We start from the raw sequence: 21,373 nt of genomic DNA, 5'->3' as shown, positions 1-21,373 counted from the left end.
ACGGAGAGATATTGTTTCCTGGCTCTCCTGAGGGTGGACACACACTTGTTTCGGGCTTTGTGAAAGGAAATGAGATTTCCTTCCGTTGGATTTGCTTTCCAGGAGACGAAGGCAAGTTGTTTCTGGGCAACAGCCTCACCACAAGATTCCGTGTACCATGGACGGGAGGAAGGGTATGACAACTGAAGACGAGATGGGATAAATCTGTGCATGAGAGAGAGCAATTTACTTTGGAAGAATTCCCAGGATGAGTTGATGTCAGAGGTGGTAGAGATGGGAGACCAGTCCAGATGATTGATGGCTGCTTGAAGACCGTGCCAGTTGGCCTGAGTGAAATGCCAGACTCGTCGACGCTGAGCAGGCTCCCTGAGGATGGTCAGAGAGATGTCCACTTTAACAAGGACATGATCAGATGTTCCGATCGGAGCAGAAGAAGAGCAGCAGACATTTTCAGGGAAGTTAGTCATAACCAAGTCCAGAAGAGAAGATGTTCCGTTGACTGAGATCCGGGTCGGGAAATTGACAGATTGTGTCAGTCCCAGTGAGTCGCAGAAGTCCTTTGCTGAGGAGCCATGGCTGGTGAGAGAGGTACCCACACCCAGCCAACTGGCATGATGACAGTTGAAATCACCACATATGAGGAAGAGAGAGTTGGGATGAGTAGATAGAAGTTGGTCCATATCATCAGACAGCGAGATGTAGATGGAGTCATCACTGTTTGGTGGACGGTACAACACACATATGAACAAGAGGTGGGAGCGAAGGGGAAGCCGTAGCCAGAGGTATTCCTGGGGGGGAGGTGGAGAGAGTGCAGTGCAGGGCGAGTGAGGAAGAGAGTTTTTGATAAAGATAGCAACCCCGCCTCCAAGACGAGGCTCAGGTCTATCATACCGGAGGAGGGAGTAGCCCGGGAGAGATACTATGGAATCAGAGACATCATAAAGGAGGAAAGTTTCTGTTAAGCAGATCACGTCTGGTTTGACAGAAGCAACCTGTATGGAGAGATCGGTTAAGTTTGAACGAAGGCCCCGGATGTTTGAGGTCCATACCGTTAATGAAGAGGAAGGGGGAGCATCAGATACAGAACAGGGGGGAGGAGGGGTAGGGTAAGATGTGGAAGAGGTGGAAGAGGTAGGGAGAGCTGTTGAAGGTGTGTCAGAGATTTCAGAATAGCTCGGAAAAAGGGAAGGATGGGGCGGACAAAAGGTTTGATGGTGATTGGGTGAGCCACAATGAGGTGTTATTTGAGGAGGGGGAAGAGCGAGGCAGAAGGTTGGGGGAGATGGAGGTGAGAGTTTGAAGGGGGAAGAAGCGGGGAGGACGCTTTGAGGAGGGGGAGTGAGCGGGGGGAAATTGAGAAGCAATGAGGGTGGGGAGATTTGAAGGGGAGGGGTGAGGGGGGAGTTTGGGAGGGAAGGGACAAGGGGAGGGATTTGAAAGGGATGGGATATGGGGGAGATTTGGAGGGGAGGGGTGAGGCAGGATTCTAGGAGGGGAGGGGCGAGGGGGCGTCTTGGCGGGGAGGGGTGAGGGGGTAGTTTAGGAGGGAGGGGGCAAGGGGGGAGATTTGAAAGGGATGGGTGATGGGGAAGATTTGGAGGGGAGGGGTGATGGGGAAGATTTGGAGGGGAGGGGTTATGGGGAAGATTTGGAGGGGAGGGGTGAGATTGGATTTTTGAAAGTGTACGATTTATGGGAAACGAACATTTATTGCAAAATGAGTTTCTTGTGACCTTCGAGTTAAAAATACGTTTAAGGACGCTGGATGGAGGATGGAGTGCAGGAGAGTTTAGGGAATGTAGAACAAAGGCACTATAGGAGATGGATATTTTTTTTGGGATGAATTGATTTGGTGAGCAAGTCGAAAGCAGCCTTTTAAAGAAGAAGAAGAAAAAGGTGTTATAAAATATGACGGAATACATAACTTGAGGGGAAAGTGTAAACATTGAAGGTTAATGAGTGAAAACTATCTGGGGAAATGGGGGAGAAACACGTGGTCGAAGAACGAACGAACGAATAAGAATGAATAAACGAATGAGAACAGAGAAGGAAATGTTTTTTTTTTTTTTTTTTTTTTTTTGAGTTGAGATTTGCACAAGGAAGTAGGCTATGGGTGAAAAGACTGGGAATACAGAGAACGAAAGTTATTGGATCACAAACGACGGACCACTGAGAGAAAAACAAAGCCTCAAGGTTGTACAGTGCACACTGTACAAGGCCTTGCTCGCGACACGGCAAACAGACGATCAATTTATGAAAGATAAACACCGAGAAACAACCAAAGTTGCACACAATAACTTCACACACCGAAAGATAAATACAGTTTCGACAAAATACAATTGTGAACAGACTTAACTTCGAAAAACGTGGAGACCGTGTGGAGCTTCGAAAATCCCTGCCGCCGTCTCCAAGATCTCGCGAGATCCTTAAGACACTATGGCAGGCAAGTCCTTCCTCAGATGACGTGACCAAAACTGAACACTATGAATGAATGAATGAATGAATGATCGTTTTAAGGCCATTGTCCCTGCCAGAGCGGGGGTTAGCCTTGCGGGCCCCATGACAATCATGGTTCCCTGTTTGAGGCAATGTTTTTATGGCCGGATGCCCTTCCTGACGCCAACCCTTGGTCACGCTCTTACGATGCGCAGGGATACGGTGTACCTATTCTAAACCGGGATACACACCGTGATCATTCATCCCAGCAAGCTGGTGCTCAATTTGCCGACCTCGGAAGGATGACAGGCTGAGTAAACCCCCTGGCGTTAATTCAGCGATCTGACCGGGATTCGAACCCAGGATCCTAGGATCCCAAGCCGGCACCCAAACCGCTAAGCCAACACCAGGCTAGTTTATCGGCACCCTAACCGCTAAGCCAACACCAGGGAGGAAGCAAAAACAAAAGCACCAGGGAGAAAACTGAACACTATATTCGATGTAAATTCCTTTTCAGGGTTGTTGTTTTGCGTGGCTGCTGATTGCATCATTTTTCTGGAAGTGCGGTTGTGCTGCTGAGGTCGTGCCCTGATTACCAGTCATCTTGTACTTATTTATGCCGACCTCGGAAGGATGACAGGCTGAGTCAACCCACCTGGAGTTATTTCAACGGCACGACAGGGGTTCGAACTCGAGATCCTTAGACCCATAAGCTAGCCACGTTAACCATAAAGCCAACACCAGACACCTGCACAGGGTTAACCTTACCTATTGTGATTTATAACTGCCGATTACCAAACTTCAGATACTTTATCTACAAACAAGCATGCTTCAAGTTTGGCAAACAAATGCATCTAAAATAATAAATAGGTATGGTATATTACATGATGAATTATCACGGTATGCTGAAAGCCATATTATAAACAGATGTGGACAACACTACACGATTTGGATTTTAAAATTACATTATTATGAGAGTGTAATCCATTCATTCATTCATTCAATTCATTCATTCATTCATTCAATCCAATGCTTAAGACTTAAACCAAAGTGTTCAGAATCATTGGAATCTCCCGCGATGAAGCTAACTCCAAGGGCCTTTCACTCACTCACCACAGGCAGGTTGGTGGTCTTTCCGTCTTCTACCGACTCCTCTCTGGCCTTGCCCCCCCCCCCCCCCAGCTCTCTCTGGGCTCTGTCCCCCAAATGTTCCTACAGGTCGCACAAGATCTGCCTGCAACCCTCTTATGGTTAAACTGCCAAAATCAAGACTCTCTGCTCACCTTCACTCCTTCATTCCTCTTTTCTCCCGCCTCTGGAACAAACTCCGTCACTCTCTTCGATCCCACTCCACCCTCCAGGTCTTTAAAACAGCTGTTCACCACCATCTCTTATCTTCCCCCATCCAAAACCTTGATCTTTTCTACCCCTGCTAATTTCACCCAAAATCCGACACTTTTTTTTTGTTGAAATACCAACTTCTGTCCTGGAAGTCCTTGGTCCCCTTGTGTTTTATACCTCTCCCCCCCCCCTTCCCACGCCTCCTCCCCCCAAGCCCTCTCCCTCCCTCACTTCTCCCTGCTCTCAAATGTTGTGTTTGTGTGCTTGCCCTTCTCTCCCCATCTTGTCTTCCGCTCCCTCTTTTTATATATTTTGTTTGTCTGGTTGATTTGTTTGTGAAATAAATGTTAGCTCTTTCAAGAGCCTCGATTCAGGATACAAAAAAAATAAAAATGGTAGGTCAGGATTTAGGCCTTTTATGGGATTTAAGCTTTTTGGGACACTCACAAGATACCCCCCCCCCCCCCCCCCCACTTCCAAAACAAAAATATGAAGGCAAATAACACCTTGTGTATGTCGCTGTACTTGAGCCACTGTTGTGTTGCCTTCTCTCCCGGTGAATTATTTAAATCGATAAATTTATGGATTGAATTGTGTGGTCTTGATAAAGTGCACACAGCCAGGCATGATGGGCAAACAGTCTCGTCGGGCAGCGTCCAAGTTCCTTGTGTATCTTTGTAACCAGAAATCGATTCAAATTCCTCCGGGATCGCAATATCAGAGTAAACAGCGAGGAAGCGCACGTACGTGGGAACCAGAGGGGGCACTTCGATCGTCTCCATGCGCGGTGACGTCAGTAATGGCGTGGGAACCAGGGCATCCCTGCCACCCCATCCTCTGCATGCGCGATGACGTTCCGAGGAAGCGAACGTACGTGACTTTGCATGCGCGGTGACGTCAGCCCGCGCGGATAAAAAAAGCACGACTCACTCGCACCGCATTGTGGGTAAAGAATGAACCAACGATTGTAAAATAGAGGTAGCGATTAAAAACAAAACCCGATTGTGAAAAATGTTATTCTGTGTCTAACTTTACGTCATTGTGACTCTTGCGTGAGAAATCTCCCTTTCTCAATAATAAATCTGAAAAGAAAACCACAATAATTTATGGGTTTCAGGTCCGTTCGCTCTCCTCACTCCTCAGTTTTGTGCCGGCGAGGCCTTGGGAGTTTATACTTTAAAGTTTAAATGACGTGGTAGTCGTTCTACGTCGTGTATTATTATAATCGGCCACGGTATCACTATCAGCTTCAAAACTTCCGAGGACAATCACATCGCCATGAATATCCGCACGATGGTCCATTAAAGGTCCTGACATTGAGTTACACGGCACAGAGTTGGTTTCTGTTCCTGTTTACCTCATAAATAACGAGCATTATTATTACTATTAATAAAAAATTTTTAAGTAAAGAAGTTTTAAAATGCTCCTCCTGAGGGGAGGAGACTATGCGCATGCGCAGTACGACGCGCACCGAGGCCGTGACTGGGCCGAGCGAGGAAGAGGCCAAAACAAACCGGGGAAAGTGGGGATGAAAACGGAGAAACCAGGAGGGAACACGGTTCGAGTGAAGCTGTCAACTACGCTGTCGGACATCCGAAGAGACGAGGAATCCTGGTGTGGTCCGGGCACGCTGCTTCCTCTTGTTTTCATCTTGTGTCGTCGCCTCGTCGGTCAGAACTTGGCTCCTGCGGCACGAACTCGCCCTGCTATCGGTAAAACCCCTCAGAAGGCATAAACTAAACCCGCGCGTCCTGTTTGCTGCTTCACGTCGCTTGTGTACCAAACTCTTGTTCGTATCTTGGTTTTTATTTTCTTCACAATTCTCATTCTATCCCGAAGTTCTTGCTCTTCGGATTCTTCATCTGAACTCGCTTATACTATAGTGTTATAAGTCCTTCATGCTGTTGCTCTTCCGGGCGATTGACTTAAAATAAAAAAGCAAAAATAATATAAATGAGGGTCTCTTCCTTCCGCTATCCTGTCCCACACCTGAACCCCTCCTCCAACCCCCCCTCCAACTCCCCCTCCCCTTGCCCCGACCGTGGAATTCCCCTCTCCGCCCCTATACCCACCCCGTAAATGCGGGATTCCCTTCTACCCACCCTATACCTGACCCCTTACCCCTTACCCCCACGCCCCACCTCACTAGCGAGGAAGGGCCCTCCCATGTACCCATCTCAATACCGCTGAATGCCCGCCCCCTGTACCCGCCAACGCCGCGGGGCGCCCACCCACCTATACCCGCCCCAACACTATGTATGGGTCACCCTCTCCCCTGTACCCACCCCAACATTGTGGATCACCCTCTCCCCTGTACCCACCCCAACATTGTGGGGTGCCCACCACCCTCTGCTGCCCCGGCACCATGGGTCACCCTCTCCCCTGTACCCGCCCCAACATTGTGGATCACCCTCTCCCCTGTACCCGCCCCAACATTGTGGATCACCCTCTCCCCTGTACCCGCCCCAACATTGTGGATCACCCTCTCCCCTGTACCCACCCCAACACTATGGGTCACCCTCTCCCCTGTACCCGCCATAACATTGTGGGGTGCCCACCACCCTCTGCTGCCCCGGCACCATGGGGTGCCCACACCCATGTTCCTACCCCAATGCCTCAAGGCGCCCGCCTCCTCCATCTGCACCAACACCGCGCGGGGTGCCCGCCCACCTATACCTGCCCCAACACTATGGGTCACCCTCTCCCCTGTACCCGCCCAAACATTGTGGGTCACCCTCTCCCCTCTCCCCTGTACCCGCCCCAACACTATGGGTCACCCTCTCCCCTGTACCCGCCCCAACATTGTGGGGTGCCCACCACCCTCTGCTGCCCCGGCACCATGGGGTGCCCACACCCATGTACCTACCCCAATGCCTCAAGGTGCCCGCCCCCTCCATTTGCACCAACACCGCGTGGGGCGCCTGCCCACCTATACCCGCCCCAACACTATGGGTCACCCTCTGCCCTGTGCCCGCCCCAACATTGTGGGGTGCCTGCCACCCTCTGCTGCCCCGGCACCATGGGGTGCCCATACCCATGTACCTACCCCAATGCCTCAAGGTGCCTGCCCCCACTATCTGCACCAACACCGGGTGGGGCGCCCGCCCACCCATACCCACCCCGACACCGTGGGGCGCCCATTCCCTGTACCCACCCAAACACCGTGGGGCTCCAGCCCCTGTCTATCCGCACCAACACTGCAGGGCACCCACCCCCTCTCCTACCTCCCTCCACCAGCCCCAACACTGCAGATCACTCGCCCAGAAGCCGTGGGTACCCACCCCCTCTACCCACCCCAACACCGCCGCAGGGTTCTCACCACTCTGCACTAATCCTAACATGTTGGGATGCTAATCCCCTCTGCACCCACTTCAACACCATGGGGATCCTGTTTTACCAAGATGGCGTCCAGACTATGTGACCTATGACGTCATGATTATCGCGAAAAACTTTTATACAGCAGGAGACCCTCCTATGGTGCAAAATTTTGTGTCAATTGGACCAACGGCTGCAGAGAATGAATTTTAAAAATGCAGACTAACCTATGGATGCACGACACGTACGGACGCAACCGATTGCTTAACGCTGATGTTCGCTTCGCGAGCGCAGAGTAATAAGGGACGAGTAGGGAGCCGAAGTTTGGGCTGTAACCCCCCCCCCGCCCCCCCCTGGGAGCTCCCATAATCCGAAATAGAAAAATCAAAGCCGGAGCGATCGTGCGGCCTTCGAGTAGAAGGGCTATTGGGTTTCAGAGCAATCAGTTGGTCAATAAGGTACAAGTATGGATCTGAAGTTTGGGGGTAGCTCCCCGCTCCCATGATCCGAAATCGAAAAATCGAAGCCTGATTGATTGTGCGGGCTGCTGTCTTGTATTCACGTGTCAAGTTTCAGAACAATTAGCTGGGTGATAAGGGAGGAGCGGTTAAAAAAGCAAAAAGTTAATGGATGGACGGACAGACATCAAGACCCATTTTATAAGTTAATCTCTTCGAGAATCAAGATGAGATGACCTCATAAAAACGATAGGGGCAATACCTCTGGCACTCACCTGGTAGAGTAAAGCAGTACGCTACACCAACTAAAGGTATTTCAAACATTATCACAGTGTTGTAAACCAATTTTGATGGTTGCTAGGAGACGGGGAATTTTTTTTCTTTTATACAAGAGTTGTACTAACAGGGTGGGCCAAAAGTAACCATACATAGGGAAAATAAACACTTTTATGAAAAAGCGTTTTTATTCATAGAATATGCTCGACATGGTTGCCATTGCTTTCAAAGCAGATTCGAATACGTCTCCGCCACTCTTGCTGAACACGCTGAACACGCATTAGCACAGCTGGTGTTATGCTTGTACTGGCATTTTGAATACGTTCCTTTAGATGATTTATGTCTCGTATATTTTCCTGATAAACCATGGCCTTCAAGTGCCCCCAAAAATAAAAATCAAGGGGAGTGAGATCTGGTGATCTGGGAGGCCACTTCACAGGACCACGCCGACCAATCCAGGAATCCGGAAACTGCTGATCCAACCAATGACGCACGGGAATACCATAATGAGGTGGTGCCCCATCTTGCTGGAAATAAACTGGGAAGTCGCCGTCCTCGTTTATCAGGGATGGGATAATCGTTTCTTGCAACATGTTAAGATACTTTTCAGCATTAAGATTTCCGCTGATGTAAAATGGTCCAATAATTCTGTCACCCCATATCCCGGCCCACACCATCAGTTTTCCGGCACCTTGCATCTTTGTCGGACTCATCCAGTGCGGGTTAGCATTACTCCAATAACGTAAGTTTTGCCGATTAACCTCTCCATTGACGTAAAAATTGGCTTCATCGGTAAACAAGATCCCAGATGAGAAGTTTGTGTCATCGTTCAATTTGCTTAATACCCATTCGCAAAATTCCATCCGTCTATCCGGGTCGTCTTCACTCAGATGCTGTGCCATATGCAATTTGTATGGATGCCATTTGTTTGCTTTCAAAATGCACCTGATACTCGATCTGCTGACACCGCTTTCTGCAGACAACCGTCGTGTACTTTTTAGGGGACTCCGTGTAAGCGTTGTTAGTATTCTGTCCATTGTAGCTTCATCTCATCTGTGGCTGTACGTTTGCGACCACTTTTTTGTTGATCTGCAACACTTCCAGTTTTTTGGAACTTTGTAATAAGTTTTGTCACAGTGTCGTGTGTGATGTTCTTTCCATGTTTTCTGTTGAATTCCATTGCAACCTTGCGACTGCTTCCTGACCCGGCCATCAGTATGATCTCAATTCGTTCTTCTCTTGACAAACGCATCTTTCAAGGGTATCTGAAAATAAAAAAAGAACATGTTAAAAACCCTATGTATGGCTACTTATAGCCCACCCTGTATATACAAGTAGTTCCTAGATACACCTCATAATGCTGAAGCGCTAGCAGGAGAGCAAGGGTCTCTTTTTTTCACGGTGGCATAATTTGCCTGGTGTTTGTTAAACTTTTTGGAATAGTAGCACACCGGGTGATCCACTCCATCCTCATCTTCCTGTAATAGCACTGCCCCAGCCCCCACATCACTTGCATCAATGGCCAACTTGAAAGGTGCTTGAAAATCCGGGGCTGCTAAGACAGGAGAGCTCATTAATATCGCTTTGACGTGGGCAAAGGCAGCTTGACGTTTGTCATCCCAAACAAACTTGGTCTCTTTCCTCAGCAAATTCGTTAAAGGGGCTATCACATCAGAAAAATTCCTGCAGAACCGCCGGTACCAACCAGCCATACCCAAGAATCTCATAAGCTCCTTCTTCCCTTTTGGAATTTGGAAGTGATCAATGGCTTCTATCTTGGCTGTCACCGGTTTCACCTGACCCTGACCTACTACATGGCCTAGGAACACCACCTGTGCTTCTACAAACTCACTCTGAGATAAGTTGATGGTCAACCCTGCCTCCGTCAATTTCTTGAAAAATGCCTGAATTTGTTTAATATGATCTTCCATGGTTATGGTGTGGATGATGACATCATCCAGATAAGCCTCCACCCCCTCAAGGTCTGCAATAAGCTTATTAATCAGCCGTTGAAATGTAGCAGGCCCGTTTTTCAATCCAAAGGGAAGAACCTTGTACTGATACAACCCATTTGGTGTGACTAAAGCTGAGATTTCCTTGGCTCTATCAGTAAGAGGAATCTGCCAATGCCCTTTCAGCAAGTCAAACTTTGTTACAAATTTAGCTGGGCCTATTCTATCAATACAGTCATCAATCCTCGGGATGGGATATGAGTCGGTCTTGGTCACTGCATTACCCCGTTTTAAATCCGTACAACAGCGAAAACTGCCATTGGGTTTTGGAACCAACACACATGGTGAGCTCCATTCACTGCTGCTTGGTTCGATGATGTCATTCTCCAACATATACTGAACCTCCTTCCGAAGATACTCCATCTTCACAGGGTTCATCCGATAGGGGTGTTGCTTCACAGGAGTGGCTTCCCCCACCTCAATATCATGATATACCAAGTCAGTACGACCAGGTACATCTGTGAACAAATGTGCAAACCCAAAAATTAGGCTCGACAGTTGTCCTTGTGGTTCCCTCGTCAAATGACCTAATTTCTCATCTAAATGACTCAACACTTCCGTGTTCGTCAATCTGGGACAAGCCTGGTCATCAAAGTTATCAAACTTCACACCGGCCTCAACCTCTGGATTCTCTTGCACCCCGACTACAGGCACGACAGGTGAGACAGGAACCATTTTTTTCACAGGCTTCCTCATAATATTTCTTCAGTCGGTTGACATGACGCAGCTGTCGCTTTTTCCGTCGGTCGGGAGTTGTCACCACGTAATCTGTTTCATTAACCCTCCTTTCGATTGCATAGGGACCGAAATATCTAGCCTGTAGTGGCTGACCTGAAACAGGAAGCAACACTAACACTCGGTCCTCAGGACTGAAATTTCTTATCTGAGATTTCTTGTCATGTCTCACTTTCATTTTATCCTGTCACTGTCAAGTTTCTTCTTGCAACTTCACAAGCCTTTGCCAATCTGTGCCTAACCGTCGACACATACTCCACCACTGTTGACTGTGACTCCTCCTGTAGCCACTGTTCTTTCACCAATTTCAATGGTCCTCGCACTGAGTGTCCAAACACAGGTTCAAAAGGACTGAATCCCAATGATTCCTGAACAGATTCCCTCGTAGCAAACAACAACAAGGGTATTCCTTCATCCCAATCCTTGTCACATTCAAAACAATACGTTCTGATCATATTCTTCAATGTCTGGTGAAACCTTTCCAAGGCCCCTTGGCTCTCGGGATGTTAAGTACTTGATCTTACTTGCTCCACTCCCAACAGGTGTACCACTTGCTGAAAAAGCGTTGACATGAAATTGGAACCCTGATCAGACTGGATGACCTTAGGTAGGCCAACCAAAGTGAAAAATTTAATCAAGGCCTTCACAATAACTGCCGCAGTAATTTTTCTAAGAGGCACTGCTTCTGGGAACCTCGTGGAAGCACACATGATGGTCAGCAAATACTGATGTCCAGCCTTAGTTTTAGGTAAAGGGCCTACACAGTCAATAATGACTCGGCTGAATGGCTCTTCGAAAGCTGGAATTGGTTTTAAAGGTGCGGATGGGACTTTCTGATTAGGTTTTCCCACCAGTTGGCAAGAATGGCAAGATTTACAGAACTCCGCCACATCACGTCACAATCCTGGCCAGAAAAAATGTACCAATATTCTGTCACAAGTCTTGTTCACTCCAAGGTGCCCAGCCAAAGGTGTCTCATGCGCCAAACTCAATATCTCCTTCCGGTATGGCGGTGGCACCACAATTTGGTAATGAACTTTCCACTCATCGTTTGCTGGCACTTCCGGTGGTCTCCATTTTTGTCCCCCGTCGCTCAGCGGAGCGAAAGGGGGACTATGGCTTTCCCCTCCGTCCGTGTGTCCGTCCGTGCGTGCGTGCGGGCGTGTGTGTGCGTGCTTGCGGGCGTGCGTGCGTGCGTAAGCGAAGGACCGCATTCGAATTTGGTGTGTGGGTGCAACCCACGTCAAAATCCAAGATAGCCGCCGCCATGTATGTCTGATGCCATGTATGTCTGGACCTTGTAACCTGCATATCTTGAAAAATAAGCAAAGTACCAACTTCTAATCTGGTGTGTGGGTGTATCTCGGCATAAGGACGAACGCTATTGAAAATTGGGTCGCCACGTCAAAATCCAAGATGGCCGCCACCATATATATATGTCTGAAACTTGTGAGCGAAATATCTCGAAAAATAAGCGAAGTACCAACGTCTAATCTGGTGTGTGGGTGTATCTAGACACAAGGAAGAACGCTGTTTAAAATCAGGTCGCCACGTCAAAATCTAAGATGGCTCCTGGCTAAATCTAGACGGGAAGTTATGTTTGTGGAACCCCATCCTGTGTGTCAAGGCATAGTCATACAACTCTGGTACTTTCTTCTCATCCAGATGTACTTTAATGTCCACGTGGACACACTGTTTAAATTCCTCCACCAAAATCAATTGTAACAGGTTGAAGTCTTTCCCAATCTCCTTCGAGTCACACCACCTATCAAACATGGTTTCCTTCATTCTGGCAAACTCCACATGGGTCTCGCTCTCCCTCTTCCTGGCATTCCTGAATTTTTGCCGGTAAGCTTCAGGGACCAATTCATAGGCTTTGAGAATGGCTTTCTTCACTATCTCATAATCTGCACATTGGTCAATTGGTCAATCGGTAAAGCCGAAAATATATCTTGAGCTTTACCCACCAGAACACTTTGCACTAACATGGTCCAGGACCCCACAGGCCATTTTAGCATTTGAGCCACTTTCTCAAAATGTAAAAAAAACTTGGCTACCTCCTTTTCATTGAAGGGTGGAACCAGCCTCACATGCCTCACATCCCAAGAGTCTCACTAGTTGTCGAACTAGCCCGCATGAATACTACTTCTCTCCGTTCTCCCAGTAATTCCAGCTCCTTGAGTTTAAGTTCCTTCTGATACTCCATGTCCCGTTCCTTTAACTCCCTTTCAGCTCTCCTTTCCTCTGCTCTTTCCTCTGCTCTTCTCGGCTTCCTTTTCAGCTCTCCTTTCCTCTGCTCTTTCCTCTGCTCTTATTTCCTCTAACCTTTCCTGGCTCTGCAGTTGCATCTCCATTTTCCAGAGCTCCACATTTCCTTTTTCCTCTGGTAACCAATCCAAGGCTACCTCTTCCCATGTTCCTTGTCCCACTAAAGACTCCACCACCAATGTCTGCATCTCTGCTTTCTTCATATTAACTCGGACCTCCAAGTTAAAATATTTGGCCAATATCATGAGTTCCGATCTTTTTAATGCCTGGAACTGTGCCTCATTAGGGGACGCCGCAAACTTTTCTGTGTCAAACACCATGGTGACTATCGGTTAGCACCTGTTAACCTTCACACAAAAAAAATTCAAATTAAAAAAAAAAATTGGGAATGTTAGAAAATTCCGAATTTGGGAATGTTCGGGAATTCTATCCCGGACGAGCCCCCAATTTCTGTTACGTGCTCCTCCCCGAACCCCGGTCACGGTGTACCTCCGAGCCCCGAGAGGAGTCACGGCAGAAAGATGTGTTATTCTGTATGTCAAAGATCAATGGTGAAACCACACCAATTGTTACCAATAAACAAGTATTGTATTCAGGTCACACAAGAATAACAGTACAATAACAATATTAATCAATTGTAAAACCAATATATCATTCCTATGATGGTACCATCAGTTTCGTACAATATAACTCACTGTGCTCCAAGAGAGCAAAAATAGCATTCCCAATGTCTCTGTCCCAGCTTCAAACCAAAGTCGATCCACGCTCCAGTGATCGTCAGAACGATGTTGTATCGAGACTAGAATCCCGTTCGGTTGACAGTCACACTGCCAAAGATAGGCAAAAGTGTCCTCAGGAGGCGGCTGGGAAATCACACCTTCGGGTATGGACGTTCAACGGCTCCCAATCGGCGAACCGCAAATTCACACTCAAAATCCACGTTACACACACACACCAGGTTAACATCTGGATACGGTGAAATGGTTGAAGCGAGGTGAAAAACCTGGAGCGATGCGAAATCAGGCGCGAGGCAAAATGGCCAACGGTCTGTTCTCGAGACGTAACGGCACTCCAATGATTCTCTTCGGAATCGACCTTAAAACCTATCATGCAGGTTTATCTGTCATAGCGATAACAACTCTGTCACAGGAATCCCTTTCCCAGGAAACCCCAAAATTCGCTAGTGACCACCGTTCGCCAGCGTTTGCTCCAGACCTCAAAGCAGCTCGGATCCTTCTCGACCTCACTCACTCCACCTCCTTTTTGTCCCCCGTCGCTCAGCGGAGCGAAAGGGGGACTATGGCTTTCCCCTCCGGGCGTGTGTGTGTGTGTGTGTGTGTGTGTGTGTGTGTGTGTGTGTGTGTGTGTGTGTGTGTGTGTGTGTGTGTGTGTGTGTGTGTGTGTGTGTGTGTGTGTGTGTGTGTGTGCGTGCGTAAGCGAAAGACCGCATTCGAATTTGGTGTGTGGGTGCAACCCACGTCAAAATCCAAGATGGCCACCGCCATGTATGTCTGAACCTTGTGAGATGAATATCTTGAAAAATAAGCGAAGTACCAACTTCTAATTTGGTGTGTGGGTGTATCTAGGCATACGGATGAACGCTATTGAAAATTGGGTCGCCACGTCAAAATCCAAGATGGCCGCCACCATATATATGTCTGAAACTTGTGAGCGAAATATCTCGAACAATAAGCGAAGTACCAACGTCTAATCTGGTGTGTGGGTGTATCTATTGGGTCGCCACGTCAAAATCCAAGATGGCCGCCGCGATGTATGTCCGAACCTTGTGAGATGAATATCTTGAAAAATAAGCGAGGTACCAACTTCTAATTTGGTGTGTGGGTGTATCTCACCATAAGGAAGAACGCTATTGTAAATTGGGTCGCCACATCAAAATCCAAGATGGCCACCACCATATATATGTCTGCACCTTGTGAGCGAAATATCTTGAAAATATAAGTGAAGTACCAACTTCTAATCTGGTGTGTGGGTGTATCTAGGCATAAGGAAGAACGCAGTTGAAAATTGGGTCGCCATGTCAAAATCCAAGATGGCCACCGCCATGTATGTCTGAATCTTGTGAGAAGAATATCTTGAAAGATAAGCGAAGTACCAACTTCTAATTTGGTGTGTGGGTGTATCTCGGCATAAAGAAGACTGCTATTATAAAGTGGGTCGCCACGTCAAAATCCAGGACGGCCGCCACCATATATATGTCTGAACCTTGTGAGCGAAATATCTTGAAAAATAAGCGAACTACCAACTTCTAATCTGGTGTGTCGGTGTATCTAGGCACACGGAAGAACGCTGTTTAAAATTGGGTCACCATGTCAAAATCCAAGATGGCCACCACCATGTATGTCTGAACCTTGTGAGCGAAATATCTTGAAAAATAAGCGAAGTACCTTCTGGTGTGTGGGTGTATCTAGGCATAAGGAAGAACGCTAATGAAAATTGGGTCGCCACGTCAAAATCCAAGATGGCCGCCTCCATGTATGTCTGACCCTTGTGAGCGAAATATCATATCATAGCATGTTTTCTGCGTGTTCCACTTTGTCAACTCACATCACCTCCCCGACGGGGGACATAGGCGTAACGCTTGTTCCTCTTCTCCTGCCTCTTCTTCTTCGTCCCGGTCCCGATCCGGTTTCCGGTTTCTTTTAAAACACTAACTTTTTTTTACCTTTCGAAAACAGTTATCTCTATTTCACCTAAACGATAACAATAATAGTACATGCAACCAACAATGTTTACAGTGGATGAGAACCACAACAACGGAAGTGACGAATCCGTAACAGTTGGCAACCCCCATCCCCACAAAAATCTGGGCACACTTTGACCCCTGGTAGACGCCTTTATACCTGTTTTTTTTAATGCCGTGAACAAACTTGAGTTGCAACATACCAAGTATCATTTTAGCCAAGTTTCGTCACAATGCCATCAGCAGTTTCGGAGAAGAAGTTGCAAGTGTTTATGGATTGACGGACGACGAGCTCCCCAAAACTATGTTCCAGGTGAGCTAAACATAAAGTTGGCGGAAAAAAAAATCCCTTCCCTAATGGCTGATCTCCATTTTATTAATGCAGCTCTTCCCCCCCCCCCCCCCCCCCTCCCCTTCTTTGCGCTTTCTAAATTTCTTCTGTCCTGTTACGTTTGATTGCAAAGAAAAACTTCCCTTTCCATATCTTCTCAAGGGGCTGGCAGAATATCGGAGAGGTACGCACACTCGGCTTTAAGCTGTCAAGCCTGGGTTCGAATCCCGACCCAGCTACAAACTGTCATCCTGGTGTTTCACAAGCCGTCCCTCGGATGATAAATTAGCCGGGTGTCCCGCCTGCTAGCATTAATTGGTGTATGTTAAATATCCCACGTGTCCTTTGCAGAGAATAGGGGAGTTGTCACCGGCATCCTGAACAAATTCCTGCCCTGCTGGGAAGACAAATGCAAACCTAGTATCACTCTTGCCAAGCAACCAAGGATCCGGCTTCAGGCAGAGTAATCAAACAATCGATCAATCAATGTTCTCAAGCTCCTCGTTTTTTACTCACAATTGTTATCTTTTCTAATTCTCTATTTTCCCTCCATTTCTCTTTGACTTTCCTTCTTCCACTTCTTTCAAATTTCTACATTGTCACTTCCTGTGTGTTTCTTCTACTTACACGCTCTGTACATCTCCAATAAGGCACTCATCAGTGTGAACCTTTAGTCGTGCATTACACTTGATTTTTTCCGCAGTTTCTGTGATATGTTTTGAGGTTAAATCCGGTCTAATTGTATTCATTTAATCTGATATGTGGAACCGCCTTGAGAGGCAATTTTCCCCGCAGGGCGGGGGTTGGCCTTTTTTGGGCACCTTGGTCTCCTTTTTGAAGCAATGTTTTTTACGGCTGGATGCCCTTCCTGCCACCAACCCAGTGGACTGGTACTCAATTTGCCGACCTCGGAAGGATGACAGGCTGAGTCAATCCCCCTGGTGTTAATTCAGCGATCGACAGGGATTCAGACCCAGGATCCTAGGATCCCAAGCCGGCACCCTAACCGCTAAGCCAACACCAAGCTTTTAATCTGATATGTGGGAATAATTAAAATAAAGTATTAATAATATAATCTTCCTTTTCAGTGCAGCCAAAGACAGCTTAATGAGAAAAACAGACACATTGCGCTTCCCGCACAATGAGCACAGGCTAGGTACGCCACGCTTGATGGAAACAAAATGGTGCCAAATTCCAAGTTATTTCGACTCTTAATACATTGGGACTCTGCTGATTATCTCCTGCCCCTTCCACCTCCAGTGGAGCAGCCGGATCCCACTCTCCTCTCCTCCACTGTGGATAATCTACCCTCATCGACTCTCCCCCTCCCAATCCCCAACTGTAGAGCGCCCGACCCTATCATCTTCCCGTCCCTGTCTCCCCCCCCACCCCCCTCCCACCACCCCACAACTGCTGAGCACCCACTTCAGTCATCTTACTCCCATGGTGGGGTGCCCTGCCTCACCTGGTTGGCTTCTGCACTTCCTTGTGGAGCAGCCTTGCCCCTTTCTTCTCCACTTACCCTAAATTGTGGAGCACTAGCTCCTCTGTCGTCTTGCCCCTCCCACCAATCCACTGTTTTGCTCCCTCACCCTTGCCTACGTGAATGCACAGTGCCCACTCACCAATCTTTTTCTCTCCTCTCCCCATCATACAACTCCAACCCCCCCCCCCCCTTCTCCTCCCACCCCGCCCCCCTCCTTCCGAGCTCCCACCCACCCCAGCTCCCACCCTGTTGTCTTCTCAGTGCCCCCCCCCCCTGTATGGCGCTCACGCCTATGTCTCCCCCCCACCCCCCACTTGCAGATAGTCTGCCCCCTATGGTACACCCACCCACTTTGTCTTCTCCTCGTACCCCTACAGCAGGTCACCCACCCTCCTATCAACCCTGTGGTGCAGCGCCTGCTCCCCTGCATTCCTGCTTTCCCTCACTTCCTGCCCCCTAGTTTCCCCCCCATATCAGAATGCCTGCTTGCCTGTATGCCCTCCCAAACTCCATCATCTACCCCCACTACCCTCCCCCTCACTCCCCACTTCTTGCCGCAGTAATTAGTTGTAACGTGTGCCCTCCTGATTTTACAGGGTTTTCACTTGGTGACCCTCGAGTGTTATTTCACCATGACTTTCAGGATGCCAGCCTGCGGGTGAGCAAGGTAAGATGTCTTTGCATTAACCATCCATGGCCATGTTATTGTCTTTATTGTTCATCTTTGGTGAAGTGGCGATGTTCTCTCGCTTTGTTTCAGAATGAGTTTGTGCATCTAATTATGCTCAGAGCTGCAAGAACGCAGGTTGATTATAAGAATGATGAAAGAACGTTTTTGGAGCGTTAATAAGTGTCGGGTTTCATTTGGTCTAAATACGGAGTGTAAATCATATTCTCTTCATTCGCTCGTCTTCAATGTTAACAAAGCAGTCCTTCAAAGTGGTCTTGCAATATATAATTATTGCGGCTATTTTATGCTTCATTATCGTTCCTTCTGTTATGGGACACACGTTGTCGATGCGCAACAAGCCTCGTCGTCCAGCCACTTGTAATGCTGCGGGGCCTTCCCCCGTTGCGTTAACATTTGCTACTTACCGTTTTATTTTTTTAAAGTTGGAGGTGAGATTATAAAGCATTCCTCACATGGTGTGTTCCCTCGTCCTTTCGGATTTTGCGGTCGTTTGTTGAGCCCATAATTGGTGTTCCAACACATCCAGCAGACTGTGAACAAATGCGTACCTGGACTCATTGCTCCACGGCACCTGTTTCCACATTTCAACCCCCCAGGATTTGTGATATTATGGTGTACTTCATCGGTTTGCTTTCTAGCCCATGTCTCTTTAAATGGCACACGCGTTCCCTGCTGGACCCGATCAAATCAAACTTTCGTTCCATGGTCCTGTCGTGAATTGGTGCCATTTTATCCTGGCAGGCTGATCTGGCCTACATTCTGCTGTTTCTCAGACTGGTCATCTGTTTCAGCTGCGTTTCAGGGCATCAGTTTCCTTAATCAAGGACGTACTCTTTCTTCCAGAGTTTATTTTGTAATGGCCATCTTCTTCTGAAGTCGCCCAAACTCGGATGGCATTGATATTTGTCGTCATCATGAGTTATTCATTTCATCATAATCAATGGTTGTGACTCCTGCAGCATACTTTGCCATGAAGTTTGCCATATTTTAGCCTTTATATCAATAACCTTTACTCACAATGCAACGCGTCTCACGTGGATGCCGTTGATTGATCTACAGTATCAATTTTTCCGCCTTTTGATGGCATTTCCTCAAAAGAAAATACACTCGGTCATTTCCTCATTTCAAGGGTTCCACAATCCTACCCAGGCACTCTTCTGCCTGCAGCCATTGGCACTTCCTGGGGTTGCCTCGTTGTATGTGTTCTTCTGTGAGCAATCAGGATCGCACAAGATCTGATATCTCGGTCATCTCTCCATCTTCCAACACCGAGTCCCATATGGTTTCCTGCCGTTATAATGGAAAGTTGCCACCATGGCTCTCATTCCCGACAACGGTACCAGAACAGATGTTCCCGATGAAACATTGAACCAGCCTTTCCCTTGTTTGGAGGAGGGCTTTTGGCTTTGCCATTTTCTCCATCCTCTCTCAGACTAACCATATCTCCACGCTGCCGTCCAGGATGCGTCACCTCCTTGGAATTATCTGCAAAGGCAAGTTTGTTTTTTAGTCGTTCCTTAGCTCATAAGGATATTAAAGGCATTGATCTTCAGTCCTCTGCTTCGTTAAATTGGCTTACTCCACTTCGTTACATTTATCACCACCTGAGGTGGAATCGAAGAACATACTACTTGCGTATTTCCTGGTTACCTGTCCTTTTTTGAATCGGTATGTTTTGGCCGGAGGCTGAGACATGACATTCTCCTCTCTCATTCATGACATGCCGTTGATTGATCTACAGTATCAATTTGGACCATGTTGGAAATCCATGTTGTTGGAGGTCCTGTAGGCAGGTTTGTGGCTTGGGTCCAACATGGATTGTCTGTTTGCCATATGGACAAGTGGAGCAGATGATGTACAGAGGGTTTATGCTACAGGACAAGTTCGGCAAGAATAATTGAACGAGGCAGACCAACTATAAGAAGAAGAAGACATGAAATGCCTGCTTAATTTGTTTGGACTTTGATGTGAAACATGGATGCTTGACTTGAACTAACGATGTCCATTTTTTTTGCGGGAGAGAGTTGTGCTGATCCATTCCATAAAGGAAGGAACTGGTTCTGCTGAAGAGATATTCTAAAGTCGTATTGAGGCCTAGATGTACTTTGATTCGTCATAGCCTTCTCTAGTAGGGATTGTAAACATTTTGACGCACTTGCCGGTGTTCGAATGTAGCAGATTGGAATGTGTCTGTGAGTGAGCATGACCTTTTCACTGTTGGATTCCATGTCAGGATGGTGGTGGTTCGTATGCAGCCTATGGCTGCTCCGCTGCATCATATTCTGAGAGTGCGGCTGTGCCGCTGATGCAACGCCCCCCCCCCCTCTCTTTACCTGTTATTTTTACCTCTTTACCCTCTCTTTAGCTGGTACTAATTTTGCCAACCCCGGAAGGATGAAGGGCTGAGTCAACCCACCTGGTGTTAATTCAATGGAATGACAGGGGCTTAAACTCAGGACCCTAAGATCATAAGCCAGACGCCTTAACCGTTAACCCAACACCAGGCTTCACGTCGTCAGGATGATTTGGTGTATTGAGGCAATTATGGACTTACCTGGTCAATTACTGGATTTGTTTTAGAAAAATTGCAACGACTTTTTCAACGGAGCTATAATTTTCGAAACAGCATTTGTTCTTTGCTGCAGGACGTCTCATATCGATGGATATTGTGTTGATAGACGAGATACACACCTTATTAAATCTTACAAATTGTATGTGTACTTCAAAGGGAGGCTGAGTAGTGTGTGGACAACAGAGCAGCAAGGACTTGTTGAGAAGCATCCAAGCAATTAATGGTCAGATTTTGGGATAGCTATTAAGAATGGGATAACTCGTTATTATATTGACGACTGTACCTTGAATGCTTTCTCTCTCCATTCTATTTTTCCAGCGTAGCCCATCGGGCAGAGCCGTCTGGAACAGTGTTTGTTCATCTGTATGTATGTATGTATGTCCCCTCAAACAGATACCAATCGGAGCTGAGAATCTGGTCACATGACAGGGTGATGTGATTACGTCTGATTTCATTACGGCCATGCAGCGGCTGACTCTCCACAAGCCGCCATTTTGATTTATATGCCGTTCATGCCAAACATATCGTCGAACCTGTCATATATCACAATCGCCATGCTCTCCTTTTACGTTTTTCATTCTGTGTGAAACACAAACAAACCGATTGTTAAAATGACCATGAAATATTGAAAGCATCGGCGTTACGTCTCTTCCAACAATACGGTACGGTACGTATCGGCCTTCGGCGTTATGATTCACCCTCGGACCGCGTCGGACAAATTAAGCCCAGGTTTTTTTAATACAGTAGTGTA

At 47.4% G+C, this 21,373-nt stretch overlaps 1 protein-coding gene across 5 annotated transcripts in view; it reads left to right on the top strand.

Moving 5' to 3' along the window:
• Positions 1-5,221: 5,221 nt before the first annotated feature.
• LOC137430999 (rho guanine nucleotide exchange factor 11) overlaps positions 5,222-21,373 on the top strand; it is a 216,697-nt gene continuing 200,545 nt past the window's right edge. For 4 of the 5 annotated variants that reach the window (XM_078781295.1, XM_078781293.1, XM_078781292.1 and 1 more), the window contains exons 1-2: positions 5,224-5,489; positions 17,956-18,026. The gene's annotated coding sequence lies outside the window, so the exon portion shown is untranslated. Of the gene's footprint in view, positions 5,490-17,955; positions 18,027-21,373 lie in introns of all 5 variants that reach the window. The other variant, XR_013624014.1, reaches the window with a different exon arrangement.

Source organism: Myxine glutinosa, chromosome 7, assembly GCF_964187855.1.
Source record: "Myxine glutinosa chromosome 7, kmMyxGlut1.1, whole genome shotgun sequence".
Taxonomy (NCBI): domain Eukaryota; kingdom Metazoa; phylum Chordata; class Myxini; order Myxiniformes; family Myxinidae; genus Myxine; species Myxine glutinosa.
This window is presented reverse-complemented; position numbering and strand designations above follow the sequence as displayed.